Below are 21,845 nucleotides of genomic sequence, written 5' to 3'. Positions count from 1 at the left end.
CAGATCTCTGAACTTGAGGCCAGCTTGGTCTACAAAGTGAGTTCTAGGACAGCCAAGGTAACATAGAGAAACCCTGTCTCAAAAAAAAGAGAAAGAATCTTTACTATCTTGTAAGACTTCAGAGCGCTCCTTTTGTTGCATCTGAACACTATCAAGAAAAAAAAAAAACAATAGGTACAGAGAGGAAGGGAGGCTGGCTGGAGCCATGCTGTGGATGTCATCTAGCAGTGATGTCTATCATTTTTGCCACATACCCTTGACTAAAACTCAACTGAATGTTCCCCGACATGCAGGGAGCTCAGAAAGAATTCTAGAGGGATGCTCTGGAGAACAGAAGGGTCCTGACAAGCACAGTGGATAATTTCCCAATGTGCAGACACCAATGCTACCACCTTCTCTGTTTTGATTGGAGACAGACCTTCTTCAAGCCTTCCTCTTCCCCTGGCCTGCTTCATGAGAACTCCTCTGAGGAACTCTAATTTCTCTGTCATGTTACACTTGAGTTTTCTGGGTTTCACTCTTCCTCTTCCTGATTTATTGGCTTGCTTCTGGAAAGCTGTTTTTCAAATGGTATGTAGAAGAATGAGTTATTTTGAGTGCTCAAAAACATGAAAATGTCATCATTTACATGGTTAACACTTAATTTGGTCATACAATTCTAGATTCAAAATAAATTCATTTTTAAGCTGTAAAGGCATTCAAAGAGATATCTACTTTTGCTGTTATTCTTGGGAAATTCAACACAGATTTTTTTCCTATATGAATGATTTGCCTTATGGCTCTGGAAGACATTTTAAATGTTTGGGGGTTACTATTATCTCAGAATGATGTGTATTTAATTAATGAGTAAATGTAAAGGGAACCTTTGATCCCACAAGTTCATTGTCTTTATTTGTGGAATTCTTAAAGCATTATTTCCTATTATTCATTTTTCCATCTCTTTCTGCACAGAAAAAAAAAATCTTCTAGAACTTGCTAGGATTGGCTTTGGTCATTTCTTCCCCTCCGACGTTTTAGGTAACTTTTTGTTCTACTTTGCTGAGGATTAATTTATTTGTTGTTCACTCTCTCTAGAAGCGGAGTCAAAGGGCCTGTATTCAGCTCATGTTAAGCCACCCATGACTTTTATTTTCATTCTCCCGAAGACTAGAGGCTGGAAGAAGCAGATGAAGGAACTTGGTTGATTTCATGGCAGTGGGGGGTGGGGGGGACACTTCAGGTCCAAGCATTCTGTGTTCATGTCTCTAATCAAGCCCCATATTCCACCACTTGTCGCCAGTCTGTGCCAGTGTTTCTGCCTTATAAAGTCTCAGTCTGCCGGGGTTTGTGGGGAGAATAGCTGGTAACCCCACGTCATTAGCTCTGCCCGTAGACAGGCAAACTGCTTCTCTAAGTCAGTACCTGCCTCCAACTGGTTGAACGTCTTTAAAAGAATCCATTGCGATTTATTTTATCTGGTGATGTCTCTTGTCTCTTTTATTTCCTTTTATGGTAGAAAGGTAATTTTAGAAGTTCAAAATTGATTTGTGTGTGTGTGTGTTCAAGGAGCTTGAGGAGGATGAAACACAGGTGACGAATTTGTCGTTTTATCTAGAAGGTTCCCAATTACAATGATATCTGTATATATATATCAGAGCCGCTTTGTTGAATGAGACAGAAATTTTATCAGTTTAATTTGTGCCACATAAACCCCAGGGACAAAAGAGCCTTTAAAATTATTACCTTCACAGGTTGTTTTTTTTTCTGTTAGAAGAGTCAAAACAGTTTTTATGAGTCAAATGATATTGGAGCTTGAGAAGATGGCTCAGTTTTTTAAGAGCACCTGTCACTCTTTCTGAGGACCTGAGCAGGCTTTGGATCCCAGCACCCACCTGGTGCCTCACAACCATCCATGACTCTACTTCCGGGGGAGCTGATGTCCTCTTCTAACCCTCGAGAGCACCAGACATGCACATGGTGCACAGGCATGCATGTAAGGCACAACACTAATATACATAAAATAAGTAAATGTTTTTCAAATTAGTATTTTGGGAGGATGGGGTAGATTAAGTGCTACTAATATTGTGAGTGTAGCCAATAGTTCTATAAAATAAAGTGCCAGGGGTTGTTCTCCACTCTGGACTCCCATTGACTCTACAAATCACACCCACCCATCCACCCCCCACCCCCCATTTTTCTCTTTCTTTTTGAGACAGGTTTCATGTGCAGCCTAAGCTGACTAGGAATTATTCTGTAGCCCTGACTATTATTTTTGTCTTCAAGGAAGGCACATCTTTGTGCTAGGCTGTGGTTTGGGCCTTTCACAAGAAATGCTCCCTAGCAGATCTTTTAAATTCTGAAGCATAGGCTCAGGAATGAGTTAAACAATTAAAACTTAAGTCATCATCTTCCTAACTCTAACGTGAACACATGCAACAGGTTTGGAACTATTTTCTTTGCGAAGGAATACGTCAAATGCTGTTATAGGTGTTTAATCTTGTATCCTTACCTTGACCATGAATCTGTAACTCTAGGGATGCCAGAGTATGTCCAAAACATAATGCCCAAAGGCTACACAGGATCTTCACTTAATGGGAAAACCCAAAGTGTTTATTTAGTATAGGACTTGCCACAAACTGTGAACTTAATAAATACTAGTGCAGTGGCTGTGTTTATTATTATTTTATTTAGCAATGACCCATTAGTCCCCAAGTGCCTTTAGGAAGTAAGGATTTTGGTGGTGTAGACTGATTATGTACTTATGTCTGTGCCCTAACTTCAGAAATGCAGTTTCTATGCCTGCCGTTCCCAGTCTAGTGGGATGCTTTCCTCAGCCCTCTACCTGGAAGCCCTTGCCCAAGGAAGCTGCACGACCCCCGGGGGTGGAGGCCAGCTGTGTATGAAAGCTGGTCTCCCCACATTGCCCCCAGGCTCTTTGAAAGAGATGTCAGGGCAAAGCCAGAAAAAATAAGTCCGTGAAAATGAGCTGGCCGCTAGGACACGCACCCCCACAGCGTGGAGAACCCACCAGCAGCAGCCCAGTGTGTTTCTTATTGCAGCGGTTGAGTCACCAGCAAGACTGGCCCGAGGTGAGCCAGGCACATCCGCGTTAGGACTCAGAGACACGCCTTCTTCTCACACAAACCTTCCTGATCCCAGCCGCCTAGGCGGACTCCCGGGTGGTGCTACCAGCCCTGCCACTCGTAGTCCGGACAGGCAGAGGTTGGGGACCGCCTGGCGTTGCACCGATCGGATCGGGATCCACAGGTTGCAGACGCAGGGAGCCGTGCCCATGACAGTGACGCTGTGAGGCTGCGGGTGTGCGGTAGCTGCTGGTGGGTCCCGGAGCTCAGGAAGACAGGAGCGGCCCTGAAACCTGACACCAGCGCCCTCGCCGTGGCTGTCCCCCGGGCTGGTGAGTTGGGGAAAGGCGGCTGTCGGCTGGAGTTCGGTCCCACCCACTCTGGGTGCCTGCCACTGGGCTTCAGGGAAGGGGGACCCCGGAGGAGGGCGCAGGCCCGGCGCCTGCAGCCTTCCATCTGTTCCCTGCAGAAAGCCTAGGGAGCCAGACTTGGGGGCTGCTCCTGCTCAGATGCCCGCCCCCCCCCCCCCCGCAAACTCGATCTACCTCCCTTTGCTTTGGTGTGTGCCTATCCTACAGTTGATTAGAACAAAAATGAAACCCAAACTAAACACTGGACAGAGGCAGGTCCATTTGTATTTTTTTTTAAAGGCGATTATTATCAGCAAGAAGAAGAATGGTATGCTGAAAGAACCCAGGGAGGGTGGCCAGGCAAGGGACAGGACTTGTCTTAGCACTTCCTTAAGATGAATCAGCCACAGAAAGTAAAGAGTGCTTTCTGTGATCCGGTGTTCGCTCCATTACTTTTGAATTCGGGTCAAAGTTTGGCATGTAGGGAGTGAGTGTGGGAAGTGAGTGTTGTTGCCAGTGGTCTCAATGCAGCCACTTCCAAGATTTTCCCCGCTGCAACATTATCTTACTAAGCCTCTGGAAACCATTGACTCGGGTGATAGGTAAGCAGTAATGGTCTTCCTAGGAAAAAGCTACGTCTGGTTAAAGCCTGCACACCTGTAACGTGTTTGCCAGCTTTTTACCACATGACCTAAAACCAAGGCTGTGGGACTCCAGTTTGAATGGACTGCATGTAGTTTCAGGGTTACCGGTAAAGACCTGGGTTTTGATTTGAGTCTGCTTCATACCCACAGTTCTCAATATTTAGTCCTCGTTGTATTTATTTGAATATGCATACAATGCACTGGGTTAATGGTTGTAACTTTTGAAAAGTAGTCAAGATGGACCTTGGCATTATTGCAAGTACATAAGTACACTGGATTTTTAAGCTACTGTAAAGTTCAGTTTGTAGTTATAAAATGAGAGAAGTGCTATTCCGATGCCACCCTGCCATAGCAAGTTTTCATGGTTTCCAAAGGGAATTCCTTGCCCACACAAGACCACTATTCCACAGCAGGATTTTCTATGGATCCTCCACAAGGCGTATACTTGCCAGCTACTCCAACGTTAAGGAGACTTCTCTGATGAAGGTCTGACTATGAACTCCCATGCTCTGTTACTATCATTGCTCTTGAGTGGAAAACAAAACATTTCTGATGAAACTGGATAAGCCTGTTCTCATCTTTGCCAAGTGGCAATAAAAAGAATCTGTCAAATGCAAGCAAACCACAGCTCTCTCTCCTCATAGGTCATTTCTAGAACAGGCATGTTTGACCTGATAAGGAAGGTAACCCTGGAAATGCGATCCTCTTAACTCATGGTGTACCACATTATACTACAGCTGTCTTCCCATTTCAGGTTGGGCATTCATTTATGTAACTATTCCTCTAGAAACATGGATGTTAAAGTCCCAAGTGGTTCAGAGATGGCATCTGCTGATTTCCCTCATTCTTAGAAAGTTGGAGTTTTGGCTTTCAGCCTAGAACAGTGGTTCTCAACCTTTCTAATACTGAGACCCTTAAATACAGTTCCTCATGTTGTGGTGACCCCCCCAACCATAAAATTATTTTTGTTGCTACTTCATAACTGTAATTTTGCTGCTTTTGTGAATCATAATGCAAATATCTGTGTTTTCCAATGGTCTTAGGTGACTCCTGTGAGAGGAAAGTGTTGTTCATCCCCAAGGGGGTCATGATCCACAGGTTGAGAAATGCTGGCCTAGTAGAGCATGCAAAGCACACTGACTAGTCACATAAAGCTCATCTCACAATGAGTCCAGTTTCTTGTGCTGATTCATCAAGGCTGGTTAACCAATAGTTCAGCTCTGAAGCAATTACTTGTAATGCTGAGATTCAGGAGAACAATTCCAATAAAAAGAGACAGGGCAAACCAGATGTTTGCCATGAATTATTTGCAGAGATGCCTACCAAAGGATTGGCTTTCTTCACGGTTAGGTGTATGAGGTATGGAGTGGATAGTCTGTAGATGCAGAAAGTGGCAACATCACTAGATGGACCTGTTCTTAGCACTATATACTTGGCTGATTCCAGGCTCTTTTCAGCCACTATTGCTGCCCCTCAAGTGTTGAGCTTCTCTCTTCAGCCCTCCTTAAATAAGCAAAGGACTGGTGTGCAATGGCGTTCTGTTTAATAAATGAGTAAAAGAATTCTTTCATAAATTCAGTATTTTAACTCAGTATCTTGAGAAAGTAATATGTTCAGCTGCTTGTTCATTTATCCAACAAATATTTCTAAATAGCATCAAGCACTATTATTGGCTCTGTAGACAGACATGGACAAAACAGGCAGACATCCCTAATTCTGTGGGTCTTACTACTTATGTGGGGACGAAGAGCTGACAAGATGAACAGGTTACCTCTATGATACGTGACTCCCAGGTGCTAAAGAGAAATAGAGTATAGGGCAGGAGAGAGTTATCCCGTAAGTTTCGGTAGTGTGGGGGTGGGGGCGGGAGTGCCAGGCAGCAGGCTAACCAGGGCGAGTCCTACTGAGAAGCTATTTCACTGTCTATCTGGAGCAGCTGAGGGAGTGAACCTCTGGAGATGAGTCCAGACTGGACGCCCAGGGAGCTGGGATTTGCCAGTCACATTCCCTGGGTGAGGCACTAACAGGGCCAGGTCAGAGAGGGTTTTGAAGGTACTAATAAATAGTTGGCTTTAGGTTCTCACTCTGGGTAGAATGAGAAAAAGCTATAGTAAATAGCCTATGAAACATTCTCTAACAAATCCTTCCCTAGCTCATTATAAACATTAGTGTTCTTCTAAACGCCATGGATAAGAGATGCTAAAAGGATAGAAGGACTCTGCTATGCACTCATTACATCCTAGGGTAGGGAGAGAGACGTGAACAAATTAATAATCCTATAGGGTTTAATATTATTAAAGAAAGCAAGGTAATAAGTAAAAATAATGACACTGGTCAGGAGAAGTCTTGGATAAAGAAGTATTTTATTGTAATATAATAGCTATGCATATATACAGATGCATACATATGTAGAGTGTGATAGTTTAATATATGCTTACAGTTGTCTCTCTTTGTGAGTGAGTTCTTTATCTATGTGTTCAGCCATCTTTGGGTAAAAATATTTGAAGCCAAATTGTGTCTGTACGGAGCATTTACATGACCTTTCTCAGCATAATTTCCGGAGCAATCTACTGTAACAGCTATTTGCACATCCTTCACACTACATCGGTTATGACTATTCCAGAGATGGTTTAAGGTATAGATATAAAATATGTAATGCTTGTGCAGATTGTGTATAAATACTATGTAATTGTATAAAAAAGCTGGGGCTTCTATGTTAAAGGCATTTAAATTAATCCCCTGTAGAAGCAGGGGAGCACTATGCATTAGGAACTGATAAAATTGGAATATTTCCTGTGCTCATCTCTTCAAAAACTTACTATGCGTTTGTTAAGAAAGCATTGTATAGCTAATAAGGTAACTTTTTAAAAGCCATCTCTCTGGCTTCCTTGAAGACAGTGATTGTAATTTGACCACAATGGAAGAAAGGATGGAGGAAAGGCTACTCTAATTAACCAGAGATGATAGCAGTGTAGATGAGCATTGGAACGCAGTCTCTGACAAAAGCAGATCCATTCAGAAAAGCATTTAAAAGCAGAGCTGATTGAACTTAATAATAAACCAAGTAATGGTAAGGAAAATAGAAAGAAAGATTGAAAATGGTCATTAAAGTGCATAAAGAACAAGTTGGGTAGATGATAACACTGTTTCTTGAGACTGGTAGAGATGGGTAAGGAAAAGATTTAAGAGGGAGATAAAGACTTGGTTACCAACTGAAGTATTTTGGGGGGTTTCTGGGTGGAAACAGCCAGTTAGGCTTTTTTTTAAATCTAGGAGTAATAAGCCAACACACAGGTAGATGCACGGTCTTCAAGATATCAACTGGAGAGAGCTAGGGTAAGACTGAGATCTAGGTTGTAGAATTGATCTATGGCTGGATTTGACACTGAAGGATCTTATAAAGGAATCATCAGAACACTGGTCAAGTGACAGGACAGTTATCAGGTGACACTGTCATCATGAACACAAGACAGGAGTTTTTGCAGAATGGTCAGTGCTGTCAGATGTTGTTAAGATAAAGGCTGAGATGGGAAGTGTGTGATCATGCATGGCAGTGTGAACACATGGAAAACTTAACAACAGATAGACTTCTCCAAATAACATATTCAGAAAAACTAATATGAAATTTTGAAAGTAGCTTTTCACCTAATCCTAAAAGAAATAGAAATTAGAGAGCACCAGAAAAACTTAGGAACTATATGCAGATTCTAATAAAATAAATTTTAAAATGTGCTTGTAGAACAAAGAAATACTTACAAATGTGTTGTGTGAATTCTCAATGTACTTTGAGGAAGAGTGAGCTTGGGTAAGTGCTAAAGAGCTATCAATTCTTTAAACCTTTTTTGTTTTTTTTCAGAACAAAGCAGTGAATGAGGGAGTGTTTTATACCATTGAATCAATGAGAGAGAAAGTGAGAAAGTGGAATTAATCTCTCTGTCCTCCCCTTCCCAGTCTGATGCTGGAGACTGAACCCTAAGCCTCTAGCATGTGTGACCTAATACTGGGTTCATCCCTGGCCTCCTTTCACATCTCCATGTTGTCCACACTGACCTATGTACCAAAGTGTCCTGTGTAGGTTTTGCATTCTTATCTCTGAATAAAAGACCACAATCTTTTATTGGAAGCATTGGGTGTAAAAAGAAAAGGAAGAACTGCTAACATTCCTCATGAACACAAGAAATTTCTTTGAATGGGAAAAAGTCATACTGGGAGTGGAGGAGGTTTCTGTGCAGACACAGAAAGTCAGTTGAGGCCTGAAGGATATTTGGTGCTAGTCAGGGAAAGAACCGAAGAAGAGCCAACTAGGCAGAACCAGAACACTTAGGGGATTTCTAGCCTGGAATGAGCATGATGTGTTCCAGAACCTGAGAGAAGAGAGTGGAGAGTCGAAAGCAGGAGGCAGAAAGGAGCATGAGTGAGCTTGCGCCTTGGGAAATCATTGCTGGGACTGGAGAAGACCAAGAAGGGCGATACAAAAGAACTATTTGCCGGGTGCTGTAGGTATGGCCTCCACTAGGAAATTACAATAAATGCAGTCAAACGGCCTTACAGCTATAATTCAAAGCATGATCACATGTATCTGAGAACATAATGTGTGGAATCATTGGTAGGGAGTATAGATAAAAACTTAAGAAGTGATCATGAAAATTTTAATTGTGAGAAATGAAACAGATCAAAGTAAATTTGGTTGGCCCTGTCTGATACAATTGTTTAATGTTCAAATGTGCAAAACTACTTTCGGTAGGTAAAGCTGTTTCATTGGAGATATAGGCACATGCTTGGGTGATTTCGAGCAAACAGTTAAGTTTACTCTGTCATTAAGCATACTTTGTCAGCACTAGACAGTGTGTGTTGCTAAAAGACATGGCAGTCCATCTCCACACCATGACTTTCTCCTGTTAATGATCTTGATTGTTCAAATGCTCTACTCTACAGCTCTGGACCTGAGGAGTCTACATATCTTGCTTTGTGTTTATTTCCTTCTCTCTTTCCTTTCCCAGTTCCATTTTCTATATCTACCTATTTAAGATATAGAGAATGGGTAAGGTAAAAATAATGGGAGAAGATTGTGAGGAGTGGAGACAGAGGAACTCTATAAAGGGAAATTATTTTAGTAGGTTAAACTACAAGTCTTTGTTTTAGCGCCCCTCTGTAGCACATACATTCATTTCCAGTTGCAGTGACCTCAGAGACAACACAATATTTTCCTGCTTCAACTTGCTCAGAGAAGTGAAACTATTAAAATTGGATGGAGGGACACACCAGAAAAAGAAAAGTGGATTCATATCCTATGTCTCCACTCTAACTTAGGCAAGATAATCAGGGCCCAGGAAGCTTATTATAATAATGATTCAGTACTTACTCATTACTTGGAGTATATTATTTTCATCAATAAGACGTGTTGTAGATAAATATTTATGGCCATGTCCAAATACATAAAATGTAGAATGAAATAAGACTTTTTCTTTTCACAGAGGGAATGAAAAACTGGGTCTTTCACTCTCCTTGACAGCTTCTTGGTCTGCTGGTCTTCCCAGGCTGGCCTTGAACTCTTAATCCTTCTGATTTAGCCTCTAGGTCCTGGGATTACAGGCCTGTGCCACCATGCTGCTGTAACAGGTCTTTCTTGTTGGACTTTCTTTGGACCACCAGGCCCCAAATAATGACATGGAGACTTATTATTAATTATGAAAGTTTAGCCTTTAGCTTATGCTTGTTCCCAACTAGCTCTTGTAACTTCAATTAACTTGTTTCTATTAATCTACATTCTACCACATGCCTCTTTACTTTTCCTCCATTCTGTACATCTGACTTGCTCCGTGTCTCACTGGGGAAATCTGCCACACACCAGATTATAAACCAGAGTTCCTATATTTGCATGGAAGTCCTGCCTATTTTATCCTGCTTAGCTATTAGCTGTTCAGTTCTTTATTAACCCAGTCAGGTACCTTAGGTAAGGGAAGTAAAACAGAGACACATCTTTACACAGTTTGCTCAAATATCTTATAACATGTCCCACTAAAATGAACATCTCTTAGTGCTTAGGTGCTTAGAAAGAATAGAACCACTTCTAATATCTAGATTAGCTATTTCTTGACTTGACTTGGATGTTTCCTTGGACTGATCTAGACTTCTTCTTCTTCTTCTTCTTCTTCTTCTTCTTCTTCTTCTTCTTCTTCTTCTTCTTCTTCTTCTTCTTTTTTTTTGGTTTTTCGAGACAGGTTTTCTCTGTGTAGGTTTGCGCTTTTCCTGGAACTCACTCTGTAGCCCAGGCTGGCCTTAAACTTGCAGAGATCCATCTGCCTCTGCCTCCCGAGTGCTGGGATTAAAGGCATGTGGTGGTGATCTAGACTTCTAATTTTCTGAAGCTTTCCTCTAAAGGCTACAAATGCAGGAATGACACCCCACTTTTGCTAATTTTGTAAAACTTTGACTAGACTACAATTCACTATATGGAAACTTGTCCCCAGTCCCAAGTCCTGGGCCTCTCCGCTCCGACATTGATCTTAAACTTCCTAGGGATAATAAAATACAGTATACTCTGGAATGCTGCTGGTCAGTGTTGTGATGTTAGAACTCCATTGGGGACAGCACAGAAAAAAAAATCCATGTAAAGATTCACACACATGCATGAGAGAGAGACAGAGACAGAGAGAGAGAGAGAGACAGAGAGAGACAGAGAGAACAAGATGAAACAAGAAGATATATAGTGAGTCATAGAAACAAGACCACTTTTTAATCTTCAGTTGGAACCTAGTGCTAGCTGATAAAGACCACTCAGTAGATATCACACGAGAAAGCCACATACAGATTCACTTTGTCCTGGAATTTCCCCAAAATAATATTGGGTGCTTCTCATTTTGAAATTAGCCTGTACCGTCTCCCCAGATCTCCTTTGTTTGATTTCAGTTTTCCACTTAGCCACAAGGAGAGCCAAGTGGACAAAAGGAAGATGTGTAACTTCTTGTCCATAGTCACTCTTGTTGTTATCCTTAGTTGGGAGGCTGTCCCTGTCACAGTCAGTGTCCGGAATTGACAGACTTCATGAGAATCCATTCTGTGAAGATGACAAGAGTTCAAGAGTACAGCGAAAGATTTCTTTCTTTCTTTTTAAGATTTATTTATTTATTATGTATACAATGTTCTGCCTGCCTGTATGACTGCAGGCCAGAAGAGGGCACCAGACCTCATTACTGATGGTTGTGAGCCACCATGTGGTTGCTGGGAATTGAACTCTGGAAGAGCCCTGGAGAGATGGCTCAGAGGTTAAGAGCACTGAGTGCTCTTCCAGAGGTCCTGAGTTCAGTTCCCAGAAACCACATGGTGGCTTACAACCATCTGTAATGAGATCTGGCAAAAGGTTTTTTGTCCACCATGTTTGGCCCTTCCTTCAGTGGGTGGAATCCTAACAGCCTGGAGATGCGGTACTCTCTGCAGACTTGAGAAACCCTGTGCTGCATGGTTCCTGTGTCATTGAATCTGGTGTGGTTCCCCAAAGGCTACAGGATGAGAACTGAGCTGCTGAGAAGGTGACTCTCACACCACTAGAATATTCTCTCTGGTTCCCAACAGTGTTTCTAGTGGAATACACCTCAAGGTTGTGACTCCTCGCAGCACTCACCCTTGCCACTACTTATCCTCTACTCACTACTTATCCTCTAAGTAGAGCTGTGTATGAGATCACGGAAGTAGTTCTCAGAAGGGGCCAGAGTAGGGTTGCTTTAGTGAAACACCATCTTGAGGTAGGGCCTAAGTGGTCTGTAGAACTGAGGTGGATCCTTAAAATCAATCTAGAAGACGTTCAGGATAAAGACTTCCCACTTTGAGAAGAAGAACTAATTTAAAATGAAAATTCTAGGACCACTCAAATGTTGAGTTCAAATATCTCTGAGCTCAGTTCTCTATATTAACGCCTACTGTTTTGCCTCCATGACATTGGACATCTCCTTTACCTTAATCATCAATGCACTTATTTGTAAAAACTTGGTGAGTTGTGAATATCTCAGATATAATACAGCTAGATATTCAATATGCTAGCTAGCTTGCAACAACCAAACAGATCATAATTCTTTCTATTAATGACTTAGAGGATATCCATGGCATATGCATTTATTTCTTTTTAATGTTAATATTTACACAAATTGGGGCAAATAGATGAAGTTTTTTTTTCCTTACAGGGAATATGCATTCTTCACTATGCTACTTCCAAAAATACAACTTTCTTTGATTCAGGAAAGCACAGAATCTTTTATCAAACGTGTGTTGTATCTGTTTTTCTCTTTAGCTCTTTAAGGCACTCTGAAGTTGATTCTTACACCTAAAATCTTAACAAGTGAACCACAAAGTAGCATGGAGAGACCAGTCGGGGAAGGGGACAATTTAGAAGGGTATCTGATAACATGTATGAAATGCCACAATGAGTCACATTCCTTTGTTTGCTAATTAAGATTAATAGAATAATATAAAATTAATAGAATACATTTAAAAACTCATGAATGCTGGCTAAACATCCTTAAAATGTAGCATTTGTGGAACAATATTTTGTAACCAGTAGAAACATTTCGATTATATTATATTTTCAGAAATTGTGTTTTTAAAAGACATAGAAATTGGAGCGTGAGGGTTAAAATTACCTCAGAGCTGCTTTCAAATTGATTTTTTTTCCATAGTGAAGATGTGCTATGCACGGTCACCAGATCCAAAGGACAAACACAACACAAGAAATGGAAGAACTATTGGCATTCTTCGGGTTGCACAAGTTCTGACTGTGGTAGCACAGTGCAAATTTTAAGGGAAAGGTCGAGTTAGTTAAAATTAGCAATGCTGTTACTACAACAAGAAACTGGCTGTCTATTGATTCAGGGGCCTCCTCAGCTGCACTTAAACCTCGGATTCCCTGACATTTCCCAAAAGGCATCCCCAAATAAAGGAACAACACAAGCAGTTTGGTGATTTCCTAATCCCTGAGCACACTGAAGGCATCTACACAATTCACTACACGGAAACCATCAACTGCCCTCAGAGTGCCTGGCTGCTCCCCTCAACCATCCCCCCCGCCCCCCCCGCCCCCCCCCCACTCCAAGCCCTGGCTTTTCACCACCTGGAGCCTGACCATTGCAGTTCAGTCTCCAATGTGACCTCACTCCCTCTGAATTTGTTGACCTAAACAACACTTTTAGGGCCTTCTGTGTGGTCAACACTGTGTTTGCGGCTTTCCCTGTGAAGACCAATAGGCCAAGTCTCTGCTCTCAAAGAGCCTGGAGGTTGGCACACACCTTGAATCCCAGCACTCTGGAGGCAAGGCAGGGGTGTCTCCGTGAGTTCCAGGCCAGCCTGGCCTACAGAGTGAGTTCCAGGAGATCCAGGGCTACATAGAGGAACCCTGTTTTCAAAAACATAAATAAATAAATAATAAATAGATAGATAGATAGATTAATTAATTAATTAATTAATTAACATGGAGCCTGGTAAAGTCTGTGAGTAGATACCTGTAACCCCATGAACTGTGAATTTGTTCTCAGAAGGCAGTATAGTAACAAGAAGGAAGAAAGCCTTAGAGGTTTGAAGTGTAGAGAGGTTTTTGGTTAGGAATGCAAATGAAAAGATCTCAATTTGATGATGCACACCTTTAATCCCAGCTCTCCAGAGGCAGAGGCAGGTGGATCTCTGTGAGTTTGAGGCCAGCCTGGTCTACAGAGAGAGTTTCAGGACAGCCAGAGCTACAAAGAGAAACCCTGTCTCAAAAAAAAAAATTAAAACAAAACGAAAACAAAAAAACAAAATAACTCTCTACTTACAAAAATTGGGGAAGGGAAACATTAGGAAGACATTAACGAGAGTGGGCCCTGGCGAGCTGTGGCAGGAAACAAGGGAAATCTTATACAGATGAAGGTGCTGCCTGGATTTTAATAAAGAATTCGGTGGATGAATAATGCATGGTGAACAAAGCTCAAATCCGGGAAAGAGAAAGTGAAACAACCCGGGAAAGGAAAGCAGACATGAATCCATTTGAGGTGCCCATGGCTATTTAATTGGATCTATTCTGTAAAATACCAATCAAGATAAAGAGATCTCTCAGAAGAATTCATAGTGGTAGAAATTAAAAATAATGGCAGGAGATGGCCACTAACATCCTTGAGAAGTATCATTTCTCAGAATGGCCTTGAATTGTGGGGAGGATGAGCCACCCTATTGAAGTGGTTATTATTATTGTTGTTGTTGTTGTTAACTATTATTATTTACTTTCTATAAGCAGTGCTCTGTTTTGGTTAATAATGCCATTTAAGCTCTGGTAGACACAGATAAAATACATTATATATGATTCTATATGCTTATCATCACTGCTAAACTAGAAGAACATATTAAATATACCAGCAGCTCTTAGTTTAACATCATCCATCCCTTGCCCTCTGACTCACTTCAATGACACTGTCTCCCAGCACCTTGTGAAATAGGACGAGTCATAACTCAGTTGACTGGGACATGCACTACCACATGGGATCCTCAGAGATTTCTAAAGTGACTGAATAAGTCCATTTGGTTTGATTAATAACTGATACCAAGTTATTGTTCATTTCGGCCCAAATTAGCTTTCTTAATTTTCTTCAGTAGCTTTGTCTTGGCATTGCCATGACTAAATTTAATACATTTAAAACATAACATCAGTCTGTCAATGCATAACAAAATACATCTTGATGTTCTGAAAGAACTGAAGAACGGTTTTCAGGTAATAATTATTTTATAGGTTTTAGTAATACATAAAATACTGTTCATTGATTGATGTAGAAAAAACATTAAGTGATTCACTACATTTAGGGAAGTTTCTCTCTCTCTTTCTCTCTCTCTCCCTCTCTGGCTTTCTCTTCTCAAACCTCTGTTAAGTATCCATCTCTCTCTAGTTCTTTATTTTCAAAAGCTTAGGAAGCATCCTATATATGACCATCTGGCTGCTGCTCACTGTCCATATGTATTTTTGGTTATTAAACAACAAGGTTGAGAATATACTATGTACCTACTTATTAGACTTGTGATATGTTCTCTGTGTCCCTTTTGGTGTCTTTCACCCAGGCATGCAAATCTTTCTTTGTTATGAATTTGTTATTTAAAACATAGAACTGTGACCAAGTGTGTTTTTATAAAATCTCCCGGCAATTTATGAACAGGCCACATGTTTTGATTATTATATACAGAAAACAAAATCCTAAGAAAATATCGAAATGACTCACATCTGAGTGAGACATGTAATCGATACCTATGGATTTGTATGATTAAAACCATGTTGATTCCTATTTCTCCCCTGGTGCATTGTGTTGCTTATGTTATTCACTAAGCTGTCATCCAACTCAAATATTCTAAATTTTACCCATCTGTAAATTCATCAATAGTTCATGTTCTCTTTGGTAAGATCAATGTGATTTTTCCTGATTAGTTTTGAATGTGTGTAAAGCAGTATTACAAGCACCAATCCCTTCTTTGTAAACAATGTCTCTGGGCTTGTTTATAGTATAAAAACGTGAAGAGAAAGGCATAAACACCGTTCCTAGGGAAGGAAACATAAATAAATAAATACTATTACTGTAAATATTCCCATGGAAGGAAATATAAATAAATAAATACTATTGCTATTCCTAGGGAAGGAAGAAGCCCTTCTCGGAAAACATACAAGTATTTTATGAATCACTTTGAGTTACCGTTGTTTGACCTGGCTTTTAAGGGTGAAAGCATGCACCGCTGTTACACCATTGTATTACAGACTGACAATCACTTTTGGCTTGGCTTTCTTGACTCTTCCCAGGAAGCATAGTTTCTTGTTTATGCGTAGCAAGAATTCCAAGTCAAAAACAGACCTGTGAAAACAGTTTGAGGCAAAAAGAACTTAAAGCTGAGTGGCTTATGTGGATGGTACCAGAGTGACCTGGAGTTTCTAGAACTGCCTTCATTCGGACCTCTATTACATAACAGATCTAGGGATGTGCAAGTTAGACTCCATGTTCTGAGCATCTGCTCACCCTTACAGAAAGGGCATTGGCTCTCATGCCAGTAGAAGCCATCAAGTCGGTCCCTTAAAAAAGGAACTGGCCTTAGATTTTGAGACTTTTCCGCCATTATAGTCTAAACCATGTGACTAGATATCTGACAATAAGTTCCCAGTGTCCCAGGTACTCCCGAGTATTCTGAGCATATGTAAATACTCATCAGTGAGCTGGCAGATGCTGCAGTTATACCCCAAAGGCTAAAGTCATAGTACCTGGCCAAGAAGCCCATGCTTTCTATCAAGAATGGTGAATGTTTTTCAGAGCCAACCTGAGTCAACTACTAAAACAAAAGTAGGCTGATAGGTAACAGTAGGCTCTCCAAACATGCCCATAGTTGCAAACCAAATGGGCAACCTCAGACACGTGATCGTAAAAAGGCTCTTGGCTGACTGTGCTTTGGAAGTTTCACAGTAATCTGAGAGTGATTTTTGACCTAAGTTTGTTACCCTTTGTTTCCTTTAGAAACAGAAGCCAGTGCACTCTTCAATTCAATTTATAGGCTGCCAGCCTAGACAAACAGACGCCTCCCACAGAATGAGGGATTAAAATTGAGGCATTATAAGAGGTAACAGTTGCCTTTCCTTAATGGCAAAATCATACCTTATTAATTATGGTGAACAAAATGACATCTGGCATTGCTACATGAACATGTTAGACAATGTTGTGAACTGTCGAGTAAGATCAAGTGTCTTAGGTATCTAATTAATAGCCCAAAAGCAAACTTAATTGATTCGCCATGGGAAACTCTGTTCCGGGTTCTTCTTTCTTCCTAAAATTCATTTGGTCCTGTTTTCCTGCATGTATTTCCCTTATCCTCAGATAATAAACTTTTTCAAGACAGTGACATTTATAAAAACCAACGAAGCAGTATTTACTTCACTGTGAGAAAGGATGACAGAAGGGCTGGAGAGATGGCTCAGTGGATAACAACACTTACTCTCCGAGCATGAGGCTGGAGTTGGGATCCCACCACCAACCTAGCCCAAAACATAGGACTCCAGATTCAATAATGGACAGTGTCTCAAAGGAACATGGCCAAGAGTGACAGGACACAAAAAGCCTTCCTCTGGCCTCTACAAGTAAATAGGTGCCCATACCTGCAAGCACATGTGCACACACACCACAAACACATGTGCATGGCACACATGAACATGTGAAAAAAATGGGGGGTATCTAAGGAGTTTCTTGTGTTATTGTATCATAATGAAAGCCTGGATCTAATAACTATTCAAATTCTCAGATTTTATGGTATTTTCTTTGTAAAATTACTAGGACACTCAGTAAAACACACTGACATAATTTACAGTCTCATTTTATGGCATGCAGTTTAAGATTATTTTTTGAAAAAGGTTTTTGTAAAGTTGTATGACTAAAAGAAAATTAAAACAGATAGCCTCAACTAATCACTAATCATAACCAGTTTGTCAGGACATCTTCAAGTACCTATCACTATGATAGACAGACATCTTTTTCCTCTGTTTACTGGTAAAAATCAAACACTGACTAAAATATAAGAAACCCATTGCTATGAGGAGATACCTGTCGTTACTCTCAAGAACCAAAGGCTTATTTAAATAAAGCATTACTCTTGGTTTGAAAGGATGCTGCAATTGATCATCTTGCCCCAGGTTTGCTAGTTTCAGACGAAAACATTTAAATTCACACATTCTTGTTTTTTTTTTTTTAAAAAAAAATGAGCAATTACATATTCATTTCCAAAATGGCAAGACTTGTCCTTCAAGTTTATCTGTAGTTGACACAGGTTATTGTATCAGCAAGAAACACCACATGACTGGGGATAATAATAAATGTCTCCTTGTAACTGAAGTTTTGGAAGTTACAGAGATAGAGTAGTGCCCTATAGGGCTGATGTTTACTAAAGGTTGTTAGGCATGAAAAACTTACAACTCTAGATTTTTTAACCACATGCATTCTTTGTTTTAGTGGTAGTTGGCTTCCCACTACTGAGGACATATTGGCTGCTTCTGACTCATTGTAAGAGTAACTTACCTTGAGGTTCTTTGTAAAGTAGTGTCAAGGATGATACTTCATGTTTGCCTTCTGTTTTCTCTTCTTATTCTCTTGAGACTGGGATGGTATTAAACACACTGAACTACTAGCATGGCACCTGGTAATCAATCTAAATAATGGGTGCAATTAAACCTCCTCAGTGTGGACCTGCCACATATCAGCAGAGTCAGGAGATCAACGTCAAAATATTATGAAAAAAAAAAAAAAAAACAGAGTAAACTGGCTTACTGTGAAACTGGACACAGCTTCATCTTTAGTTCAGTCTGCTTGACTCTAATATTTTAAAGGACCAGGCAGTCAAAAGAGACTATAGCCTCCTAAAATGTAATGCTAATGCAGAATCTTTTTACAACGCGTCTTCAAGTTTGGCTGACTGGAGTTAGTCACTTTTTTCTTCCTTTCAGATTGCAAAGCATAGAATATTTTATTTTAAAAAAGCACAAATTTGGACCAGTCACCACAATAGGCTATCATCAGAATGCTGATCATTCGTTTGGGTAGGTTTGGGTCAATGTTCTGCACACAAGGCAGGGGGGGATCAAAGCCATAGAATGAGAAGGACAGACATTCTATAAGTGTGCTATGGCTCTTTGTGTTACACTGTTCCTGGGGAAACACGAGTAAGTGTGTTTTCACCCCAGACAGGAAAGTCATAACAAACCAAAGTAACATTATTACCAAAGTCTGCCTTGGTGAAACAATTAGTTTAGTGAACTTATTTATAGGAATATGGGCAAGATAGTACTTGCAACATGTGCACAACTCGGCAGTAACTGTATCGCCAAAAGTCCATTCCAGCATGACGGATGAATATCTGAATAACTTGTAAGCAGCTCCTTGTATATATTTATTGCTTGTATAACCTTGGGGAGGAAGATGGGGCCTTGCATCTATGGTAAGTTTCAGGGACTTCCTGTGACTTATGCATTTATCTCCTGAATCTTGTTTCAACTCCAAGGAAATTATGCAGGAGTTCCCTACTGATCAGGGTGGGATCTAAGATTAAAAAGGTACAACTGTAGGAATCAAGGCAAGTTCATATATAAATCAGGCTATGCAATTGTGTTTTATACATGTATATCATCTCTAGGACCTAACTTTGTACAGGAGATACTGGATTAGCCATCAGCTATGGCCAATGACCATGAGTTAAAATACCAGTAGTTTGTGAATGTCAATAATCAAAAAAATTAATTGAATGAATCATCCATGAATGTTGGTTTGTGCTGGAGAAAAGTCCAGAATGGAGAAAAACCAGTGAATACTCATTCCGTGAAATATTAGTTTTCATTTAGAATTCCTGGGAATCTATATCACTGTATCTGAAGGAGTGGGATGATAATACAAACACATTTATCATTCTTTTTGCCTTTTTACCTACCTTTTATCATTTCTCACCTTTATTTTGCATCAGTGTGGGATTTGGTGGGAGCCAGAAGGGAACTGATACTAGGTTTAATGTTTTCTTCATCATATAAGAAAGATAATAGAAATTGTTATATTTATCTTAAGGAATTGGACCAAACCTCATTATAATTTCACTTAGAAAGCTTAACATCATAATGACTGGTCATATAGCCTGGTACATTGTCTACATTTAGGGTGGGAGTATGTTTGGGAAGATAAAATTTAATCCCAGCACTCGGGAGGCAGAGGCAGGCAGATCTCTGTGAGTTCGAGGCCAGCCTGGTCTACAAAGCGAGTTCCAGGAAAGGCGCAAAGCTACACAGAGAAACCCTGTCTCGAAAAACCAAAAAAAGAAAAAAATTGTTATAAAATTCTCATTTAAATAAGAAAAAGTAAATTGTGAAATAGGTTAGTATTGTTTTCCTTTTAGTTTTTCATAGTTATGTGTGGTGGTAATCTAATTGTGCTGAAATATTATTTTGATTGTATGTTAATAAATAAAGTTGTCCGGGGGTCAGAGCTATTAGAGCCATAGACAGAGTGTGGCGGTGGTGGCACACGCCTTTAATCCCATAGATCTCTGTGTGTTCAGGGATACAGCCAGCATTGGAGACATATGCCTTTAAGACCTAGGGGGCTGTACATTCAGACAGTGACGAGGCAGTCACGTGTTTGGGTTTACAACCAATGAGAAGGCAGAACAAAATACTATAAATAGACGAACAGACAGGAAATAGGTCTCTTTTCGGGAAGCTGGGACACCGCAGGCGGAAGGGTGAGATTTTAGCTCTGAGCTCTGACCTCTCGGCTTTCTCTTTTACATTGTTTCTGTGTTTCTTATTTAATAAGATGGTTAATTACATCTACAGTTATGTTCTGAAGAGTTCTAAATAGAGTTGCTCACTGGGGAAACACCCGGAGACCTAGGCCCCTGAGGCTCACTCTGGCTGTTTCCTTGGATCCACATATTTGCTCTATTCTCTGGCTTTCCCCTGTCCCCATAAGGTTTGCAAAATGTGCATGCCTCCAGCTTGTTTTGACCTGTCCTCTTCTGTTTGCTAACCTGGCCTTTGAAATGTTGGTGGAATTGGTCGCTAAGTGGAAAATGTTAATTTCAGAGACTATATGCTGATGAACAATCAATAAGGGATTATTTGAAGTTTTGTCTACTGAAGAAAATGTATCTGTAACACCTAAATCAATATTCGGGATGCCTTTTTTAGACTTTCACAAAGGGAAGAAAATTTTGAGTTTTCTAACTTAAAATTCTCATTTAGGCTAAACTGATGTGATCCAGTCTTTCCATTTTCTTTTCTTTCTTTCTTTCTTTCTTTCTTTCTTTCTTTCTTTCTTTCTTTCTTTCTTTCTTTCTTTCTTTCCTTTCTTTCTTTCTTTTCTTTCTCTCTTTCTTTCTCTCTCTTTCCTTCCTTCCTTCCTTCCTTCCTTCCTTTCTTTCTTTCTTCCTCTCTCTCTCTCTCTCTCTCTCTTTATATATATATATATATATATATATATATATATATATATATATATATATTTGTATGTGTACATAGGTTTCCATGTCACAGTACACATGTGGAGGTCAGAGGATAACTTTGCGCAGTACATTTCTTCTTTCACATTTCTATGGTTTCCAGGCATCTAAGTTAGTTTCCGAGATAACAGAGCAAGTGCCTTTACCCACTGAGCCATCCTGCCAGCCCTGTTGTGTGTTAGCTCTCCTACCACAAAGTCATGTCTTCCAAGGACTATTGAACGTAAGTCCAGAATTGGATGTTTTGAGACAGTAGCTTTCCTGTTTAAAGTAGTCACCCAAGCAGTTGTGAAATACTGTCTCATGTTCAAGAAAGCAGTAATGTGTCTTTGAGAGAAAACGCATATGGTGATCAAACTTCAGGATAGGATATAAAGCTCATAACCAGGTCCAATCTAAGTGAATCAATAATATACATTAGACAAGGTATCTTTAAACAGAAACACAAAGGGAGAGAGTGATTTAGCAGAGGTTCACAGCAACATGTGTGTTGATAGAACCTGACCACCCCGAGTACCAAGACTCAACTGCGTTTGCTTCCTCCCGTGAGAGGATTTGCAAACATTTAGAAATAAAAATTCAGCCAGCTGCCTAAAAGAAGAAGGAAATCAAGCATGGACAGAATCCATACCATCCAGAAGCAGAGAGAGAAAAATGGTTTTGTGGGGGAAATTTTGATGGTTAGTGTTTGTGGGCAAAAGCCTTAACTCTTCTGAGCTCTCTGTTAAGACACACACAGTTGGCCATACTTATCATATTAAACAAAGAATACCATTTTTTAA

General features: G+C 40.3%; 1 protein-coding gene across 2 annotated transcripts in view; it reads left to right on the top strand.

Moving 5' to 3' along the window:
- Window positions 1-21,845, top strand: part of Rab27b (RAB27B, member RAS oncogene family) — a 154,270-nt gene that overhangs the window by 88,997 nt on the left and 43,428 nt on the right. Inside the window, exon 1 of one of the 2 annotated variants that reach the window (XM_042263866.2) lies at window positions 3,051-3,394. The exons of the other annotated variant lie outside the window; for it this stretch is intronic. The gene's annotated coding sequence lies outside the window, so the exon portion shown is untranslated. Of the gene's footprint in view, window positions 1-3,050; window positions 3,395-21,845 lie in introns of those variants that run through there. 2 annotated transcript variants of the gene reach the window in all.

The sequence above is a fragment of the Peromyscus maniculatus genome, chromosome 19 (genome assembly GCF_049852395.1).
Source record: "Peromyscus maniculatus bairdii isolate BWxNUB_F1_BW_parent chromosome 19, HU_Pman_BW_mat_3.1, whole genome shotgun sequence".
In the NCBI taxonomy this organism is placed as follows: Eukaryota; Metazoa; Chordata; class Mammalia; order Rodentia; family Cricetidae; genus Peromyscus; species Peromyscus maniculatus.
Note: the sequence above shows the minus strand (reverse complement) of the source record. Positions and strands in the feature narration are given on the sequence as shown.